Source organism: Eubalaena glacialis, chromosome 10 (genome assembly GCF_028564815.1).
Source record: "Eubalaena glacialis isolate mEubGla1 chromosome 10, mEubGla1.1.hap2.+ XY, whole genome shotgun sequence".
NCBI lineage: Eukaryota > Metazoa > Chordata > Mammalia > Artiodactyla > Balaenidae > Eubalaena > Eubalaena glacialis.
The window spans coordinates 24,312,001-24,318,605 of NC_083725.1; the positions used below are offsets into that span (position 1 = coordinate 24,312,001).

The following is a 6,605-nucleotide window of genomic DNA, read 5'->3' on the forward strand; positions in this document are numbered from 1 at the left end:
TTAGGAGTACAAATGAAGGGCAAGAATGATTTTTGGAGTAAACAGTAGATGAGATGTTTTGAAGGATGGGGGGAGATGACCCAGACAAGTGGGAGAGGTGGGGGGAGGTTTTCCTGGATGAGAGAAGTGTGGCGGATGAAACAGCATGCTGTGAGCAGAGAATTACTGAGACATAATGTTCAGTACAAGGATTGATGGGGCTGATGCTGCAGACTGAATAGAGGCCAAGTAATGGGAGGCCTTGTAGGTCATGCCAAGAATTTAAAACTCTATCCTATAGGCAATGGGTTTTAAAGCAGGAGAGTGACATGGCCAGATCTTGGTTTGGATCACACACTTAAGCGATTATGTGGGGAACGGATGTGAGAGTGTAAAGTCTGGAATTAGGAGTCCAGTTAGGAGGCTGTCTCAATAGTCCAGGTGAGTGATGATGAATTACCACACAATTCATCATCAGCAGGTGCAGGGCATAGAGAGGAGGGGATAGATTTTAAAAATCAGGGCAATAAAAAGAGCAGATCTTAGAGGCAGATTGCTGAGGAGAGGGTGGGGTTAAGGATGACTGGAAGGGTGGATGATGGTGCCGTTGACTAAGATGGGGAACACAGGAGGATCAGGTTTGGGGTAAGAGTGGAGAGGATGAGTTCAGCTCGAGACAGGTCTAGTTTGAGGTGCCTGTGAAATGTCCCGGTGGAGATGCCTAGCACAGAGTTGTATACACAAATCTGATGTTCAGGAAGGAAATCCAGGCTGAGATATAGACTTGTGAGTTACCTGAATATAGGTGATAGTGAAAACTTCAACATTGAATGCTATTGTCCAAGAACACTGTGTGGAATGTGAAGAGTAGTAGTTTAAGGGCTGATTGACAGGGAACCCCAATGATTAAGTGGTGGGTGGAGGAAGATTCCAAAGTGGAGACCCACACTTGTGTAGAAAGGATGGCGTTACAGTCATGAGGGAGTAGACAGTCTTAAGAAAGAGAAAGTGAATAATAGAGTCAAATGCATCAATAAGAAAAGTATAGAAAGCTCTACACTGGATTTGGCAATAGGAAGGTATTGATGATTTTTGAGACAGAGGAGTGGTGACTAGGGGATCGGAGACTGCAGTGGATTGAACTGGGGAGGGAAGGAAGTGGGGAGAGCAGTATAGATTTTAATAAAGGAGGAAGAAGGGAGATAAGGTGGGGCTGGGAGACCCAAGTGAAAGAAGGTTTTGTTTGTTTTTTAAATTTATTTATTTATTTATTTATGGCTGTGTTGGGTCTTCGTTTCTGTGCGAGGGCTCTCTCTAGTTGTGGCAAGCCGGGGCCACTCTTCATCGTGGTGCGCGGGCCTCTCACTATCGCGGCCTCTTTTGTTGCGGAGCACAGGCTCCAGACGCGCAGGCTCAGTAATTGTGGCTCATGGGCCCAGTTGCTCCGTGGCATGTGGGATCTTCCCAGACCAGGGCTCGAACCCGTGTCCCCTGCATTGGCAGGCAGATTCTCAACCACTGCACCACCAGGGAAGCCCTGTTTGTTTTTAAAATGTTGCAATACTTGAATGTGTTTATAGGGTAAGAGGCAGGAAAACACTAGAGAAGGAGAGGTTGGAAGATAAGAAGTGAAGACAACCGCATCACACATCACACCCTCCTAATATTTGTAACGTGAAACCCCAGACAAGCAGCCTGCCTTCTGCAAGTCATTTTTCACAGTTAAGCTGTATGCCTTCGCTCATCACCCAGCAGCAACAGAGCCCACGAGTCTACATGTCTCAGTCTGCAGCAGCTCAAATCCCAGCTTTCTATATGGACCCAAGTCATTATTCAATACTGAACATGCACGATTGGCTTCACCATCCTTGGCTCAGCAATGAGGCTTCCAACAAGGTCTTTCTCAGCCAAACTCAGTCCAGCAGATTCCAATCCCTCTTTATGCACCACTGCAAGGACAGCATCCAGCCCTACTGGGTGCTAGACCTGCTGTTTCCCAGGCTCAGGCATTATTTAGTTCTTCACTTCAACTGTATGTATCTCAGCCAGCCTTTATTCAAAGCAGTCTATCCCTGCTGTCTATGGTCCTTTCTGGTACTGCCATCCGCAATTTTCCAGCTGTCCAACTCCGGAAACCTGCCAAGGCACAATTGGGTCTTGCCTTTCAACAAACTTCAAATATGCAGCCTATTCCTGTATTGTATGAACATCAGCTGGGTCAGGCATCAGGACTAGGAGGTTCCCAACTGACTGATACACATCTTCTCCAGGCTAGAGCGGATCTTACCCAGGCTTCAAATCTTTATTCTGGACAAATACAACAGCCTGGTCAGACAAATTTTTATAACACTGCCCAGTCACCGAGGGCTCTCCAGCGGGTTACAGTACCTTTACCAGCATTCCAGCTTTTCTTGCCTAATTTTGGGTCTATGGGACAGCCTTTAACTGCTCTGCTTCAGACTCTTTAGCCCCCATTACAGCATCCCACCCCACAAGTGCAGGCACAGAGCATGAGTCGTCCTGCGCAAATAAGCCAGCCTTTCAGAGGATTAATTCCTGCTGGAACTCAGCACAGCATGATCACAACTGCAGTAAAAAATGTCTGAAATGGAACTAAAAGCCTTAGGAAGTGGCACTGATATAAAACCAGGCGTACCTCCAATCAGCAGTAGAAGCACCACACCAACGTCTAGTCCCTTCCGGGCTACTTCCACAAGTCTGAACAGACAGTCCAGCAAAACAAACAGCATTGTCTATGAGAAGCCGTCCCAGTCAGCCCCTACCACTGTGAGAATGACACAACCATTTCCTACACAGTTTGCGCCCCAGAAGAGAGCTGTGAGGACAGGACTGAGCCACAAGACGTTTGGTCCTAGGTGCTGGCAGAGAGCAGAGGTTTTTCAGTCCATGCGGTGGTTCTTCGCTGAACAGCAACAGAGCAAACAGAGAGGAGGCAAAGTCCAGAAAGTGGACAGTGGTTCCAGTAAACCTCCTGAAACACTGACTGACCCTCCTGGTCAGGAAAAAACTCAAGAAAAGCCACACCCTGCACCCACCATAGCCACCAAACCTGTTAGAACTGGACCAGTTAAACCTCAGGCAATCAAAATGGAAGAAAGTCTCAAAAATGTGGTTTATTGCAAGGGTTGGGGGAGGGGACAGGGGAAAGAGGGAGAATGAAGTCAGATAATGCCAGCAGCCAAGGGTAAAATGGTCTGTGACATTATCCTGTCCAGAGCTTGGAGGTGCACAAGGGACGTAGGAGCAATTTACAGTGACACACATCTGCTGCCCCAGGAAAACGAGGCTTTGCCAGCTCGCACCTACTATGTAACATGCACTCTGGATGGCCACGCATCTTCAACCAGAATTTATACACGAATATGTGCACACATTCCTTGAGTGCATATAATTTAGAACTAAAATCCTTATGGTTAGATGACACACCAGAAATATGAGAGAAATGACACCACAGAGGAATAGCTTAGCCTGAACAACGTGGTGGTCTCAGCTAAGACATCAGATGTGGTTTCTTTGCTCCCTATATTCTTTGGATATGGTGGTAGCATTTGTAGGCTTGGTGGTGAAAACATAAGATAACTGGTAGAGGAGCCTTATTTTTTATTATGACAACTTGCTATTTTTGTAACATGGTGATTGAATTGAACACAATCAAAGTTCAGCAACTGATCTCCCCCTCTTCCTGGATGAGTGAAATATTGATGTCAGCATCCTTGAACATATCCAAGTGGGCAGTGTTTGGCTACTGCCTCTGTTTGAAATGATGCTGTGTTTTGGTTGTGGCCCGAAGCTTTGAAGTTCTACCTGGCATCTCCTTTCTTCCATGGAGCCCTTCCCCTTCAGACCTGACAGATTTGGTCAAATACTAGTTGAGTCTTGCTTGCCTCTCCTCGGTCATCTTTGTATGAATCCAATGGTTGTTTTTTGTTTGTTTTTTTAAATGGGTTTTAGCTGATGTTCATGAAGATCAGTGAGTACCTAGAACAGTGCCACTAAAGAAAGGAAATCCTATCCAAGAAGGTGCATTTCTGTGCCAGAGCTGTGTCATAACCAACCTTTGGGCCCTCTGCTGGAAGAGTAGAATCAAGTCTCAGATAATGCCTTTTTAATTATATCCTCCGGTATTAAAGATGTAGGACAGTACTGTATCCTACTCCTGTGAATTATCTTGTACCTGCTTTATGATATGTAGTAGTGACTGTGCTTTATCAGAGCTGTTTTTAATGAGGCTATTCTAGAATGTTTTCTTTCCAGATGATGATTGAGAAGCCAATAAAAAAGATAGTGCCAGGTACCACAACAGTAACAGAACTTTGCTGTTTTCTGGGGTTTTGTTTTTTATCTTTTTTTTTTTTTTTTTTTAAAAGATGTCTCTGTATGACTGCAGAACCTGGAAAAGCTGTTGCTGCTATTAATGCATAACATATTGCTATTGGTCTCTCTCTCTTCATATATATACTCATATGTTATATACATAAAATTTGAATTTTTAGAAACATTAGTGGTGCTCTCAACTTTGGAAAAAGTATCCCAGTTGTACCACGTTTGGTTGGCATTGCACAGAAATTAACAAGCATTTGGCCTAAACACATCAAAACATTTTTTTCCATTTGTACAGGGGTAACACACTGTATTAAATATGTAAGGTCTTATCTACATGGGCTTGATTACAGAAACTAATAAAGTATACTCTAAATAAAAAGAAAGATAAGGAGTGACAACTGATGCAAACAGGTTCCAAACGTGGAGAATGTAGGGACTGGCCTGGGATAGGAAGAAGGACACCCACCCTGGGGAAGAAGGAGAAGAAGGAGTACAGATGGGTTAGGGTATAGGTGGGGGCTGGAAAGTTAGGGAGACTCTCATCTTAGGGCTTCAGTTTTCTCACTGAGATAGGAAGAGTTGTTGTCTGCTGAGATGGAGGGCTTGGGGTTGGGTGGGTGGGCATTTTGAAGAGGGCTGTGGAGGTTGGAGCAGTTCCTGAGGAGAATGGGAGAGATGGCCTACAAAGCACAAGGAAAAAGATCCTTGATCTGAAGCGCTCAGCACACAGTTGAGTTTGGAGCCCCTGGTGCCATGATAGAATTGTGTGCTTTTCTTCAACAGAAGAGGAGGGTTGAGGCGGGTCATGGGATGCATTAGGTTTTCTCGGAAGAAGGAGGTAGATGGTAGATGCTTTCAGGTCAGCTGTGTGGTCTAGGCTGGGGGACAGAAAATGAAGGACTCGGGCCAGGAACCTGAGGCTGAGGAGCCCATGTAGTGGGAGGGAGAGCAGGAGAGTTACTGTTTGGGGCTGGGCTACTGGAGTTTGAGATTTCTGATGCGGGACAATTCTGACAAGGTTCCTGGATGTGGGGGAATCTGAAGGAAATGAAACCAAGCCCACTGGATTGAGGAGGTTTGTGAGCTGTGACTCGGTGCTGGACGAGCCAGGTTTCCCAGCAAGATGGCGGACGTGGAGGAGTGAGAAGGACTGTCGGGGTTCAGTGTGAGGTTGGTGGTCGATGGTCATGAGGAACGACGTTAGAGGCTCATACAACCTCGTGGCAGAGGCTTCTGCAGGAAGGGGAAGGGTGAAGGTTTGGAAGTGGGGAGTGAAGAGGAGAGCACCCCCCTTCTTGACCCTGGGTCTGGTGGCGAGTGGGGATGTTGAGCAATCTCCATGAAGGGCTACAGGGAAGTGGTCAGACTGGAGTCTGTCAGTTAGTACGTTGTCCAAGGAGGGGAGGGACTGAAATCTGAGCTTTGATCACATTTTGGGTCCTCAGAGGCTGGACTGCCTAGGGGGGCACTTTTAATCAATGTGACCTTCTAACCAGAGGGGCCACCTTCTTCTAATTTACCAAAGGCACCATAAGGGCTAGCGGTGGCCTTGGGGAGTGGTGTCCTGAGCAGAGAGCTGGGTTTCATCTAAGATCACAGGGTGTAGGAAATGGGTCAAAGATGTAGGGGAGTTTACCAGTTAGTGGGGGCTTCAAGTGGCCCAGAGGGAAGGTTGGTGAGAGAGCGAAACAGAGAGATGGGGGGGGGAGGGGGAGGGTGGAACAGCACTGAAGTGTCCCGTGGAGCAGGGGTAACTGGAGGGGCTTTCACTGGGACAGTGACCGGGGATGGCAGGCTCTGAGGCATTAACAGACTGGCTGATTCCAGGGGTCCAAAGGGAAGCCACTGGCCTCCCAGGGCCAGTCTGGAGCTCCAGAATGATCCCATTTGGATAGACTACTGTGGTCCTTGGACATCTACATCAGTGTCAGTATGCCTATTAAAAACGCATGTTCCTGGACCCCACCCCAGATCTAAGGGTGTGACACCTCTGTGTGCCATTATGCTCAGCTCCAATGTGATTCTTAAGCACCTCAAAGTCTGAGAACCCCTGACTGGGAGTCTTGGTGGTCTTGGGTGCACAGCACGTCGTGGTATTCAGTGAGATAACGTCGATACAGCACCTGTGCAGGGCGTATCTGGACAATGACAGTTTTTACACACAACCCCTTGGTTGTATCGGTGACATGGTAGGTGTGTAGGCACCAGAAAGAGAGTTTACTATTAGCTGATACACATGCCATCCAGAGGGTGGGGCAGAATATTGCTTCACTTTTCCCTTC

The 6,605-nt window shown here is 46.9% G+C and overlaps 1 pseudogene; it reads left to right on the forward strand.

Annotated features, from left to right (window-relative positions):
* Positions 1-595: 595 nt before the first annotated feature.
* LOC133099820 (protein PRRC2C-like) lies at positions 596-3,159 on the forward strand (annotated as a pseudogene).
* Positions 3,160-6,605: the final 3,446 nt, after the last annotated feature.